Source organism: Uranotaenia lowii, chromosome 2 (genome assembly GCF_029784155.1).
Source record: "Uranotaenia lowii strain MFRU-FL chromosome 2, ASM2978415v1, whole genome shotgun sequence".
NCBI lineage: Eukaryota > Metazoa > Arthropoda > Insecta > Diptera > Culicidae > Uranotaenia > Uranotaenia lowii.
Window position 1 is genome coordinate 199284611 of NC_073692.1, and position 15248 is coordinate 199299858.

General features: G+C 39.5%; 1 long non-coding RNA gene across 1 annotated transcript; it reads left to right on the forward strand.

Moving 5' to 3' along the window:
* Nucleotides 1–9343: 9343 nt before the first annotated feature.
* LOC129750187 (uncharacterized) lies at nt 9344–10225 on the forward strand. Its single transcript, XR_008738326.1, has 3 exons — nt 9344–9579; nt 9651–9806; nt 9865–10225. It is a non-coding gene; the product is annotated as an uncharacterized LOC129750187 (long non-coding RNA).
* The last annotated feature ends 5023 nt before the right edge of the window (nt 10226–15248 follow it).

Below are 15248 nucleotides of genomic sequence, written 5' to 3' on the forward strand. Positions count from 1 at the left end.
AAAAATTTTGAACCTTCGCACTGGTCGGTAGATTGATGAGAGAAATTTGACGTTTGAAAGATTTTTTTCTTTTTTTATTCAGTCTTCCTCCCCCAGGGCAAGGGGTACCAAAAGTTTCTCATTGGTGGGGGTGGAGACGGAGCACTTTTTGACAGCGAATTGTTCGCCTACCATGCCTACGATTACGATTGCCTGTCACAAGATGGACGATTCCGTGCATTGGTATAAGAACACACCTGAAGCTTTACACGCCTTGGAATATAGCACATCACCGGTGTTTTGTAAATATATTTAGAAAGTTAAAGATAAAGTTCCGAGTCAGTACAAGGAAATTTACTTTCGTTTTGTGGTCTGAAATATAAGAAATTTCTGAAAGCTTTCAATATGTGTTTGCGTTTGTTTTATTTCAAAATCCAAATGGCAAAAATGAAACACACGATAAAAATGACAAAAATGGCAAAAATGATAAAAATTACAATAATGATAAAAATTACAAAATTGACGAAATCACGAAAATGACAAAAACTAACAAAAATAAAAGAATCAATGTCAATTTTACGTATTTCTCAATAGGCAGCATGTGTTAGTTTACAAAAATACATTTGAAAGTATCGTTTTTTTTACAATTCGTTTATGTGAAACGGCTCAGGAGCCATACTATGGTTTAAAAATAGTAACGTTATTTGTAAAAACCATTTTTATCGTCAAAATGCCAAAATTAAAGTTAATTTCTTTGCTTAAATCCAGATGAAAAAATCTCAACGCATTGTTTGTTCTCTAAACAATGACAGCATCCGCACGTGTGTCAGAAAAATTTCAAGCAGCGCAATTCTAAGGATACATACCGGTTTGTCTGAGAAGTATAGGTAAATATGCTTATACGGATACCTAAAGCATCCAATCGGATTCCATATAGACTCGTGCCGTTTACGACACTATTCATTCAGTTCCTTTTTTAATACATGTCTGGTCCTTTGGAACCTATATTTGCACCTGGAGTTTTCTTCGCATCTGCTTTGGTTGGTATTTATGATTTAATATTATGTAATTGGAGAAAAAAATCGAGAAGGTATAGGTAGGTAACTACCATTAAAAGAATCTTTCCAATTTCTTTTCGTAGGTAGATTTTATTGTTCGTCTTATTTTTTTGTTAAGAAAAAACTATAGCCCTCCCTATCCTGCGCAATCGTCTCGGTTCTTAAGCTAAATCACAAGAAGCGTTCCAATGGGAATAGATTTCATGAATATGTCAAATTGGTTATTATTTATTGGAACCTTAGGAGAAGCGTATGAACTGTTTTGCCATAGGTACAGCATTTTTTTTGGGCAAGATCTACCTTTTTTACACAGTGTCCGTTTTACCCGACCGTTAAAAAAAAACTGTTATTTGCAAGCATATTTTAGACTGCTATAAAAATAGTCTTGATGAACTCTGTTGTGTTGTGAGCCTACTTGGTTGAATGATTCAACTGAATCAAAGCAATCGAAAGACTCCTTTTAATTCAACCACGGTAAAACTGGTAAAACCGTGGTTGAATTAAAAGGAATCTTTCGATTGCTTTGATTCTGTCTTGATGAAGGAAATTTACTAATGCCAATGGTTAATGTGATACCAAACAACCTAAACTACTCATCTGACCGAAGACTGCGATGAAAAAGGCAATAACAGATTTTCTATTGCGATTCTACCTTAGGGTGTCCGTCTTACTCGACTTTCCCCTACGTTTATTTGTTTATTCAATCAACAGACCAAGTATAGCTCCAAATGACGACTTAAAGTTAAAGTTACACAAAATTTACATCTAATTGGCGATTTCTCGATATTCTTAAAACTTTTCTTCGGAAAACATCCCTCGAATCGTCAAAGTCGAAGAGCTCGGAAAAGCGGTTGAACGTTTTCATAACACCGATGAATGCACTATTGGCTCCATAGTTGTTCAATCGAGTGGGGACATACAGTTGAAGGTCCTGGTTTCTCAGACCATGGGGTCTCACACTAAGAGGAATAGCTTTCCGTAGCGTAGTACAATCGATACGCGATGTCAGTAGATCGGCGACGAAAGAAGCTCGTGTTGCATTTCGTCGGGCTTGAAGAGTATCCATGTCTATGAGACGACATCGATTTTCGTAGCTTGGCATGTGGAACAGGTCTTGCCAGTTAAGGTTTCTGAGGGCATAACGCAAAAAGTGCACCTGGATAGCCTCGAGCCGCTCGTTACAGTTCTGGTAGTAGGGACACCAGACAGCTGAAGCGTATTCGAGGATGGATCGATCTATGCTGCAATACAGGCTCTTCAGGCAGTACATGTCCTTGAATTCCTTGGCCACTCGAAATAAAAATCCGAGGCTTCTAGAAGCTTTATCGACGACGTAGTTCGTATGTGTTTTGAATCATTAATGTGGTCCACCCGCGCAATGGACTCATCTCCTAAGAAGTACTCCGCGCAAAAAGGCTGCCGTTTTCGAGAGAAACTGATGACTGTACATTAGAGTGCCCCAAATGACCCGACTTTTGAAAAAGTTATACGCTGCAGGCTAAAATTGATCCTTGGCCTAGTACAAGATCTCATGCCAAATTTGGGCCAGATCGGATCACGTTTAGGGGTCGCTCAACGAGCCTGAAGTTTGTATGGGATTTTGAGACATTTTGTTCGGGAGAAACATGAAAAACCAGTTTTTCATCAATAACTTTGGTTCCCGTCGGCCGATTTTTTTCAAAAACGGGTTTTCTTAAAGCCTAAACTATGAAAAATATTTCATGCGAAGACTGCATTTCGATAAAAGTTAAGATAAAAAAGTTATAAGGCTTCAAAAATGGGCTAACTTTTTTAACGGTGGTATTCAGCACTGTTAATGAGGCGTCAATATGTTCGACCGCCTCGACTCATTAACAGTGATGAATACCATCCTTAAAAAAGTTAACCCATTTTTGAAGCCTTATAACTTTCTTATCTAAACCCTAATTGAAATGCAGTCTTCGGATGAAATATTTTTCATAGTTTAGGCTTTAAGAAAACCCGTTTTTGAAAGAAATCGGCCGACGGGAACCAAAGTTATTGATGAAAAACTGGTTTTTCATGTTTCTCCCGAACAAAATGTCTCAAAATCCCATACAATTTTCAGGCTCGTTGAGCGACCCCTAAACGTGATCCGATCTGGCCCAAATTTGGCATGAGATCTTGTACTAGGCCAAGGATCAATTTTAACCTGCAGCGCATAACATTTCACAGGTTTTGAATTTCACATACAAATTTGGGGCAGTCTACTGTACATTTACTGCGATTCAAAACCAGGCAGTTGATGTCGCACCACTGTGCGAAAAAATTGAACTGTTTAGCAGAAAATCAATGTCGTCCTGACCGTTTATGGCGTAGAACAGTTTAAGATCATCAGCATAACAAAATTTCGGGCCGTCGAGGAGTGAGAGCACATTGTTAAAATAGATTAAGAACATAATCGGTCTTCAGTGACTACCTTGGGCACTGGAGGAGGCATGTTTGAATTGCTCAATGGCTGTACAGAAGAAACACATCCGCTTGGTACTAAGTATAAATTTATTCTGCTTGAAGATTTTACCGCGATGATTGTGCGATGGGCGCGCTCGCAGTCCCGGTATACAATTTCTCGTGTGTTAAACAGAGAGAGAAATAGCCTTCACTCCAATTTCACTCCGATTAGCTGTCATTCTTATGGAAATCTGTGTAAGAGTAAAGAGCAGGCTTTATTCTTTTTAGCAGGCCCAATTCCATTGGCGTAACTCTCTCTCTCTTTCTATCTTGACAAATGTATCTCCCTACAACAGTGCAAAATCATTTTACTCAAAACAGGGTTATTATTACACGCTTCCTTTTTTATGTTGTCCATTCACCATACACAGCAAAAAATTTCTTAAAGTACACGGAATCTAAAACACGAGTGATCTATTTTTTCTCGAGTGTAATTACAAAAAGATGTAATTTTAAACTTTTTTTGATGTAATTGTCGGGATTGAGCGTCACTTTTTCCATTTTGCTCTACTTCACTCAAGGGAACTTTCTTTTGCAAAGTCACTTTTCAGTCTTGTTTCCAAAATTGAATAAAAATAAACTGTTCTGATTTAATTTTACATTAGGTGGTATGAAAAACCCCTAGCAATTGCTTTTGCTAAACTAAATCGAGCATTCGAACAGTCGCAGAAAGCAATTGCTTCGGTTGATATGAATAAAGTTTTTTCTGACAGCTGTTTTCTCAGTCAGGAGCTTTTACTTTTAGAACAAGCTAGTTCGGTATGAATAAAGCCCAAATCTGAAGCAATCGCTCGAGAAATCTCCTAGCAATTACTTCATTTTCTAAGCATGCTTGGTAGCAGACTTTTCCAATAAACAAATTCTTCAACAACGTCATGAATTTATAAAATTAGCAATATTACACTTCAATACAATTTAAAAAGGCATTTTCAACATAGATAAAGAACAGTCGAAGTGATAACCCAACTTTTTTCATATTCCTGTCGTTGTATGGAATGATTCGTCTAAGATGAATCAAAACAAATCAATTAGTAAATATTTCAAATTAAAAAAATCCGGCTACAGTGGAAGAAGTCCCAATCGGCTGAAGTTGGAAGAAAGTTGTAATAATTTAAAACATAATTCAGATCTCCCAAATTTATATGATTTTTTTTATAATTCAAAGATAAAAAAAAAACATCTAAGTTAATATGCGCGCCTTTTGCCTATTTTTTTTATACATCGGATTATCCCGATCCGAAAACGTGTGGGAGAGCTTATGATAAATGTTAAAAAGCTAGGCCATTTTTTGTTTGACAATATTCAGTTTTCTTTAAACATCAACATACGAGCATGTATTGACTTAAATTTTTCCGATCGTTCTTACACCCACCACCCGCACCGTCGATTTCATGGCTATTTTAGCCGTACTTTTCAATTTTTTGATCGTCTTCTTTCATTTTACTTTAGAAAATTTCAGATTCTGCAGGTTGGATAGCTCTTTTTTTCGAAGCAAAAGCTATGTTCTAAGACTTTAGTACACATCTACTAAGCAAACGTTTATTCATACCAAACTAAGCAAATGCTTTGGGCTTTTGCTTTGCTTGATTTCGAGCAAAGTAAAAGCTACCGAAGCAATTGCTAAACCTTATTCATACCACTAATTATATATAGCTAAAGCTTTTAGTTTTCTCGTTATTCAGCATGAAAGAAAAAGAATCGAAAAAACATGCCTCAGGAAAACTGCTGTAGTTCATATATTACACGTCCAAAATAAATATTTGTCTTATGCATATGAAAGCTGAAGTTGTAGACATTAACATCATGAAGCCAAGAAATATTTTTTTAAATTTTTTTTAATGAAATGGTCGCAAAAAGTTTTAAAAATTGGTCTGAAAAACCTACTTTTCATTCGATTGCTTGTAAATATTGTTTGAGCGATGGTAGAATTTTTGAAAAAATATGACTACAAAATCTATTTAAATTCTAACATTTGGCTGTCTTTAGATTTTCCATGCAACAAAATTTGAGTTTACTGGAGTTTTTCAAAGTTCACTACTTTGCGCGATTTTTTTACAAATTGAAATTTCATCTGTTTTTGTGGTCCACCGTGAGGTTGTACCCGGATTTTCAGTGCTTTTACTTTTTTGGACCAATTAGAAATATATTCATTGAAAAGCACATTTAATCTACATTCTAGTGAGGTGCAACAAGAACCGGATTCCAAGCTTACGCCACAAGGGCTGATATGAATAAAGCTCTAGTAATTGCTTTTGCTATTTTCGAGCAGTTTTGTTAGTCAATATCTTCGAATGGCATGCATATTTTTAATCCGGAGCAGGTTGAAAGTAAATGTTTTACTCAGCTTTTTCATATCTAGCTGAGCAAATGCTTTCAAATGTTGCCATTCAAAAGTTCGAGCAGAGTAAAAGCTATCGAAGCAATTGCTATTTTTTTATTCATACCACCTAAGGAGAGATACTTAGAAGTAGTGATTCAAAGCTCAATGACCGCCAAATTGACTATCACAAAAATGCGAGAAGTGTTCGCTAGATTTGGATATCCCAACATTATTGTATGCGACAATGGTCGATCGAAGTCTTCTGAAAACAATCAAATTAAGCGTTGCTTCTAGAAGGGATTGGAAAGCAGATCTCCAAGACTATCTACATGCTTACCGCTCAACACATCATTCTGTCTCAGATTATACACCTCCAGAGTTATTTTTTGGATTTAATATTCGCGATAAATTACCTCACGTTAGGCGAAAGATCAACATAAAAAAAGCCATTTAAAATGATAAACTAAGATTAGAGAAAGGAGAAAAACAAACAAATACAAGGAAAAATGCTAAACATTGTAACACTGATGTACACACTAAGTTTGCGATTTTCTCGCTCGGGATAATGACTCTTCGAATCACAGGGAAATGGCTTCACATTAACGAAATTCGAATAGAAATTCGACTGTATTTCGTGACATTCAGTTTTTCCTTTTGTTCAGGATAAAAGGTTCACGAGATCACAGGCACTCGAACGATTGCCCTTAACTCAGGACATTTTTCGCCTGTATCACACACACTCAGAAAAATACTATTATGTCTATCATAAGATTCTCTTATGAAGTGGCGCCATAAGAAAATTCTATGAAATTCATAAGATTGTCTTATGAAGCGAATGAATTCTTCAGATGAACACCTGCTTCAATGAGAGGTTGTTGCTTTTCATAAGAGGGTCTTATGGAAACAGAAAATTTTACCTGTGATTAGAAAATATCGAGATAATTGATGTTAAAGACTTTCAGTTTATTTTCTGCGTAATTTGTTTAAAAATATTTCATGGTCACTATGAGCAGCACATCAACGCCAGATTCCAACAGTCATTCCGCCGCACCCCGCCGTTCCACCGTCCTTTCCAACGGTCATCATGCTAAATAGAAAACAAAAACAATGTGTACCTATAAGTTAACAAATAATTTAAACGTTTACACAAAATGAACTTACCAATTAAAATAACAAAATCACTTTTAACTTAAAAAAAACTAATGGCTCCACAACGGGTTAGTGCTTGGTAAGACGATAAAAAATTGACTGAAGGAATGAACGTGTTCATTGTTTTTTCACAATGTCACTTCTTCTATTTTTCATAAGAACTTCTTATGAAAACTGAAAGAGTTTCATAAGACTCTTATGAAAGATTATTTTGGACACAAAAAAGCGGATCATAAGACGTGTCTTATGGAAATTATAAGAAGATTTCCACTGCCCGGATCGAAAAATCGGCCCAAAATCGGTAGGATTTCGAACCGTTCAACCCGAGAATCGGTTAGAATTCTGACGAGAAATCCAACCGATTTCCGACGAATTCAGTGCCCTGGTGAAACAACTTTCCTGACGACGATAAGTTTTTGCGAGTGAGCTGTCAAAACAACCTGGTCGTTTCAAGACGGAAATCGGTTAGATTTCCTACTAAAATCTAATGGTTTTCCGGTCAAAAATTGACGGTTTTCCGATCGAAATCGGACAAAAAATCCGAACGCTTTGCCCTGTTGTTTTTGTTGTTTTTCTGCCCAAATGTCAATTTCTGTTCGGATTTCAAATTTTTGAAAATAAAACAATAAAATTATTTCTATGGATAGTTTAATATATATTTTTTTTTTGCAATACACAATATTTCAGCTGCATTGCTATTATTGCTAATGTTGTTCACGGTAGCTAAACTCGAAGGAGGACCACTTGCGGTCCCACTGCTGCTGCTACTCATTCCACTGCATGCAGCAGCAGCTGCAGCGACTGCCCGGTGCTGCAACAAGATGGCCCTCAGCTGGAAGGCCAACGGAGTCTCGGAATGTTCTTCGTTGTGATTTTCATCGTGTTGCCGATGACAAGATTCGTGGCTGGTGAAAATAGCAGGTTTCTGATCTTCCGATCTACGACGGTTCATGGTGCTGGAACCTTCCAATGGCGATTGGAGATGACGATGGGTTGGGATGATTGTTTGGCCCTTGATGGAGCAACATCTGCTGAAGCAGTGACGATTGTGGTGGCACAACTTCGAGTTATGCTTCGAGCGTTTCGATGGGAAGCTGGTTTTCGGTTGTATCCTCAAATTTTGTTGGATCCGGTTCCAATTCACCCGAACCAGTCTAACTTGTTCTACCGGGTTCTCGACATTTGGAAGTCCTCCTCCAAGGTTATCTATTGAGTCAAGAAAGAAACAAGAACAAAACAAAAACAACACGCGTTACTATACTATGGTTAGGCTACGCTACCGAATCGGACTTACCCGTATCGAGGTGCAATCCAGTATCATGTCGATCACCTCCCGGCTAGGGTTACCTTGTGCAGGGAAGAGAGAACAGGAAAGGTCCTCCACGGAAAAGCATAGACGACAACGACAACTTTCATCCACAACAAGCGCTAAAGCTGAGGCTGCTGCTGATGGTTGTTCCATTTTCGCTCGATGATGGTTTCCTTCCACTGCAGCTCCGAACAAACGGAACCAGTTTCATGATACTGCTGCTCCTGCGGTTTCAAAAAAGATTTCAGCCGCGCACGCACGTACCTGCCGACCGAACCGATGAGAAAAAATAAATATTTGACGTACGTTTCGAATCGTTTTCGATTGACAGTTTAGCCAGTGATGTCAACCTTCCAGATTTTGTCTGGATCTTCCAGACTTTTTGAACTTTCGTCAGTTGGCAGTTGGCATCTCTGGTCCCGCCAAGTAAAACTGACAGAATTCGAATCGAAACCGAACCGATTCGAACTGATCGATTTTGATTTCTGTCATTGTATGGCAGCGGAGAAATGGTCGGGAAAATCCAAGAGAATTCGAAGGGAAACCGGATAGATTCAAACTGACAACTAATAGTTTGACAGTAATCGGTCCGGTTGCGATGTTCGTTCCGATCCGGGTGAGTGCAAGATTCGTCTATATAGTTGCGCGCGTTTCTTGCCTATATGCGTGAATGAACATCTGTTATCTATCCCTTTCTATCGTTTTGCAAGTGCAGCAGCAATTTTATTTAAGGTTAGTTTCGAAATTCAAAAGTGTTTAGAGCACGAACGAGGGCGTTCTATTGAACAGCAAGGTTGCCTGGAACGAAAAACCAGCGGAAAACGAAATCTGCTTCGATGAACAAGGATGTTCGAACTAAAATCCATCAGCAGCAGACAAATCAAAACAAACGAGGCAGCAACAATAACAGCATGGATCGTAGAAGTGACCAAGTTCCGGGGCATCAAGAAATCCAAAGGTTTTTTTTCACGGTACTTCAATTGCGTTAACTTAAGTGGTTTTGCTAAAATCGTTTTACCACTTTTTTATATTTTCCTATAAAGGTTCAATATCTGAAACTGCTAGTTCAAATGTGGAAGCAACACCATCAAACAGTCGCACCTAGCAGCAAATCATTCAGAGTGGCAAGCTGGTTCGTCGCAAAAAGCTCCAATCTCTATTTGTCGGGAAGAGCAAGCATTTCCAGAAACGAAAAACCACCGGAGGAGAGATCGATGTTGATTATGTTGCTGTTCTGTAACATCCAGCCAACTCAAAACAACTATAACCGAAGTGGCAGCGGCGATTCAAGTAAGGTAAGTTAATTATTTTGTCAAAAGTTTGATGTCACGATAAAAAGAATTCTCTATCACTTTTGTTTCAGCAGCAACAGCAAGCAACTTCTCGACTCGTCGGATGCCTTAAAGTAACCGGTTCACCTTCAAGCTACCTACCTTGCCGACTTGCTTCAATTGTGAGATAATTTTCTTGGAAATATTACCGCAAGTACCTATTCGATGAAAATGCCGAACGGAAATATCTCGTGAGTATTTAATGGAATATAGCCGAATTGTTTTTTAATGTTGGTTTTTTTTATTTAGCCTAAATTTGCGGCGTTCTTAGGACGATTTCGACTGCGAGGCGTTGCATAGAAGTGAGATTTTTTCGAGATGGAATGGACGCAGAAAGAAAGGAAAGCAGCATGCATGGAACAGGAAGAGCAAATTCAAAAGAAACGAAACGAAATAAACACAGTTTTACACGGAGCAGATTCCGGCGCAAGTAGCCACGAAGCCTCCAGGTCAAACAGCTGGGACCAATGCTAAATCAGAATGCTTGCAGGGTAGATATTCACCAATTAAGGGGGCGGCCATTATTAACCGAATGACGGCTCCACTCAAGACAATTTAGGTGATTTCGAATGATATGTCGAGTACATCATAATGCGTTCTGTGTGATTAAGTGACAACAAATATTGGAAAATAAATAATTTATTTTTGAAAATGATATTTTTTTATCCAAAACAAACAACAATGACAATTTTGAAAAATCAAGAAAAGTAGGAGACCACAAATCGATTTCAGAAATTCCTACAAATCTCGGGAAGAAGCCGTTTCGACCGCTCAGAAGTATTTCAAAACAACCTGTAAATCCCAGGAGAAATCCGTTTCGAACCTACAGGTGATTTTGACAGTTGTTTTCCTGTAGTGGTTTTCTGTCCTGAGATCGTCCTGTAATTTCAGCTGTTGAAAATACAGGACGAAATCGTTCCGACCACAGGAGAAAAGATTAAGTGTGTAGGAGACCTTGTAGTCGTGAAAAACTTCGTCAAAAAAAAAAGAATAAGTTAACAACAAACTACAGTCCAGTCGAACATACTGTCCTAAGTAGAGAAGGAACTAGCTTAAAACTAAAAAACATGGAAACAGGGAAGATAACAGATCGACACATAAATCGCACAAAACGCATTTAAAGTAATAATCCTTTACTGATTAACTTACCAACACATTCTCAAAATGATAACTCGACAAGAAGTATTGAATCATCAAGGAGTAAGCGACCAAGAACGAAATAAATGAAGCAGTTAAAGAAAATAGAAAAAGGGAGAGGTTGTAGTATATCAGTAGTCGTTTCTTTACTATGTCAGAATAAAAATTATTATTAAGTTGTTCTCCAAACTAACCAGTCTTGTCTCTACAGCCCCATTTGGATTTCGAATCATAATCCTTTTTAAGACCACTTTAACATATATGTAAGGTCAAATCACAGGCACAATTTTCCCGTATGTTTGGATAACGCCAAGTTGGTGTGGATTTACTTGTCACGCATCAAACCTGACGTCACAGAAGATGCTGTCAAGGCCATGGTCAATGCTAATCTTGGCGTTGAGGATGTTAATGTCGTCAAATTGGTTTCAAAAGGAAGTGATATCAGCTCTTACCGGTTCATATCATTCAAAGTCGGCATTTCTCCAGATTTGAAACAGAAAGCATTGAATCCTGATTCTTGGCCTAAGGGGTTATATTTCCGGGAATTTGTGGACTACAATTCGAAGCAGTATCGTGCTCCTCAACCATAATCATCCGCCAAATAATATCTATTGGACACCGGGACGCACCATCCATGCCAATTCGGAAGTTCTCTTCTCTGACCACCAACGGCCGATCGTTCCTGCTGCAAGTCGTCCCGTTTATCGGTCAGGTGGTTCAGGGGGAGGCTTCCAATTGCCATGTAACGGCAAGTATTTTTTTACCTTGGACTTTTCTCCCAGTCATGCATTCCTGCCTTCTAGCCATACCTCGAATCGTGAGTTGGATTGTTTTACCCGCTATGGTGAGCAAATTCATGTTGACACCAACTTGGTGCTGCAGTATGCTGCTGATGATATTTCGGATACCGGCTCTATCTCGTCGCATTCAAACTGGACATCGGGACGCACTACTTCTCATGCCAATTCGGAAGTTCTCTTCTCTGGCCACCAGCGACCGACTGTTCCTGTCACAAGTCGTCCCGTTTATCGGTCAGGTGGTTCAGGGGGAGGCTTCCAATTGCCATGCAACGGCAAGTATACGTCTGTTTTAAGATTTCCCCCTCGTCACGCATCTCAACCTTCCAGCCCCGCATCGTATGGGTTGAATGCGGGATTCTGCCGAAGAACCAATATTTGATGATGGCAACCTACTGCTGCAGCTCGCTGCCGATTTCACCGATGCTGCGCCGGTAAATTTCAATTGGACGTCGGGACGCACCATTTCTCATGCCAATTCGGAAGTTCTCTTCTCTGGCCACCAACGACCGACTGTTCCTGTTACAAGTCGTCCCGTTGATCGGTCAGGTGGTTCAGAGGGAGGCTTCCAATTGCCATGTCACGGCAAGTATTCGTCTGCTTCGAGCACTTCACCCAGTGATGCATTTTTGCCTTCTAGCCTTGCATTAAACAGGATTCCTTGCAATGACGCAGCTTGGTGCTATTACCAAAACGTTCGGGCCTACGCACCAAAACAGACGACTTCTATTTGGCAACCACCGATTGTAGCTACGATGTCATCATACTGACCGAAACTGGCTTGACGTATTCAATCAATGCTGCCCAACTATTCGGCAATAGGTATTCCGTTTTTCGTTGCGACCGCAGCTCAAGAAATAGTTTAAAAAAAAGCTTTGGTGGAGTTTTGATTGCTGTTAAACAACACCACGTGAGCAGCTTTGTCACTACTGATAGCGGGAATGATTTGGAACAAGTCTGTGTTGCAGCGAATATCAACGGGAAAAAATTTATTTTCTGTGCCATATACGTGCCTCCTGACAAAAGCAACTGTACGCACATTTTGGAGTCCCATGTGGCCACCGTACGCGAGTTGTGCACCCGTGCTTCTGCTGAGGAGTCCGTCTTGGTATGTGGCGATTATAACCAACCTCGTTTGTTGTGGGAGGCGAGTGATGCAGGTGCGATTCTCTTGAATGTTACACCCATCAGTGCTGCCGCTGCCTCATTGATCGATGGAATGAATTCGCTCAATCTGAATCAATTCAACGCTATCAGCAATCACCACGGTCGGATACTGGATCTTGTTTTTGGTTCTAGTGAGGAACTAATTGTAATTAGAAATGCTCCCGATGTACTCGTACCGATAGACTTGCATCACCCACCTATCGTCTTCGATTTACCTGCTACTATGTCTACCAATTACGGTTCTCGAAAAACCTCCGAACCTAGGAATAGGCCTTTAAATTTTCGGAAGATAGACTTTTCGTTGCTCTTTCAATACTTGAACAGTGTTGACTGGGATGCAGTTTTCGGAGACTCATCAGTTGATGCTATGACAGAATCGTTCTGCAACTTGATCTGCACCTGGTTGGATTCGCACGTTCCCAGATTCAAAGCGCCTATGACACCCGCTTGGAGCACGCCCACCTTGCGGCAACAACGACGGGAAAAAAAATGCTTGTCTTCGCAGACTGAGAAAAAATCGAACAGAGAATTTTCAACAACAGTTCAAAACAGCAAGCGTCACTTACCGTAGACTAAACGCATCGTTATATAAGCTCCACGTCCTACGCTTACAATCTAGTTTACGCAGTAATCCGCGAAGTTTTTGGACTTTCGTAAACTCAAAACGTAAAACGAGCTCTTTACCTACTTCCGTTTTCTACCATGATGCTGTTGGTAACTCTCCGGATACTTGTTGCAACTTATTTGCAGAGCATTTTCGATCGGTGTTTTCAGACACTGTTTCTTCCGAAACTGAGTGCAGCGAAGCCAATTATCATGTCCCAGTCGATGCTATCGAGCTTAACACTTTTGTGATAAACCAAGAGCTAATTGTACACGCCGCGAGGAAATTGAAAACCTCATTCGCTCCTGGACCTGATGGAATTCCAGCTGTAATTTACTGCCGCTGCATCGAAGCTCTTTCAATGCCTCTAGCACGAATTTACAACAGATCTTTTCAGCAACGTAAATTTCCTGAAAAATGGAAAAATTCGTTTATGTTTCCAGTGTTTAAAAATGGCGATCGAAGAGACGTAAAACAGTATCGAGGTTTAACCAGTTTGTCGGCAGGTTCTAAACTTTTCGAAATCATCGTGAGTGGCGTTCTATTGCGAGCTTCATCCCAATATATTGCGGCTGAACAGCACGGGTTTATGCCTGGTAGATCGGTGAGTACAAACCTTTTGCAATACACATCGTTTTGCCTGAACCAGATGGAGTGTAAAAACCAAGTAGATGCTGTTTACACCGACATCAAGGCTGCATTTGACAGGATTGATCACAGAATATTGCTTGCCAAACTATCTAAACTTGGTGTTCATGAGAACATGGTTGTTTGGTTGGAATCCTTCCTCACAGATCGGTGCATCAGAATTAAATTTGGTGATAGCATATCCTTTCCTTTCAAAAATCGGTCTGGGGTGCCTCAGGGAAGCAATCTTGGGCCTCTGCTGTTTGTATTGTTTTTCAACGATCTGATAATCAGTTTGGATGATGGAACTAAGATTGCATATGCTGATGATTTGAAAAAATATGTCCCAATAGAATGTACCGAGGATTGTGCCCAGCTCCAATCGCTGCTCGATCGGTTTAGTGAATGGTGTAGACTGAATAAGTTATCGGTTAGTATCCCTAAATGCTATGTAATAACCTTCCATCAAAAAAAAATCACCCATTCTACACGACTATAGCATCGATCATTAGCATCTTAAAAGGGTATTGGAAGTTGACGATCTAGGTGTTACCCTTGATGCACAGCTCACGTTCAACAGCCATCGAACAACCGTTATAAATAAAGCCAATCGACAACTTGGATTCATTTCAAAAATAGCACGAGAATTTACTGATCCGCTGTGCTTGAAGTCGCTCTACTGTGCACTCGTCCGATCCATAATAGAACATGCTGCAATTGTCTGGGCCCCCTACCAGCTGAGTTGGATCTTACGAATTGAACGCATCCAGAAGCGTTTTTTAAGATTCGCCCTACGACATCTGCCATGGCACCATCCTGAGGATCTTCCCGCTTATCCTAATCGCTGCCAGCTTTTGGGTAGGGGAAAAGTTCATATAACGCCCCATGTGGCTAATACGCGCCACCCTTGTTTTGAAGAATCTGAAACATTTTAAGCCTGCAAAATATTACCAATTTGTTCTAAATGCTGTGATTGGTCATGGCAAGTATGATTTTTTCCTTAAAATGCCCCTGTATCTTGATAATTTCACAATTTAGGTTTTGCTTCATTTCGATCTAAATTTTAAAACACATTCAATAAGGTGTCACCAAGCAGAGAAAAACGAATAAGACAACCCGATCAGGAGAGCATATCAAAATAATATCTCAAATGTATCTCACCAAGATATTTACATCTGATTCAGTTATAATTAAGTACTGAAAAATTTAGATTCTAAGTTTCTCCAATCTGAATTACATCCTCTTCTGATTGACAGACTTGAATGGGGTTGAGATAATTTTCAATGATAAAGAATTTTTTC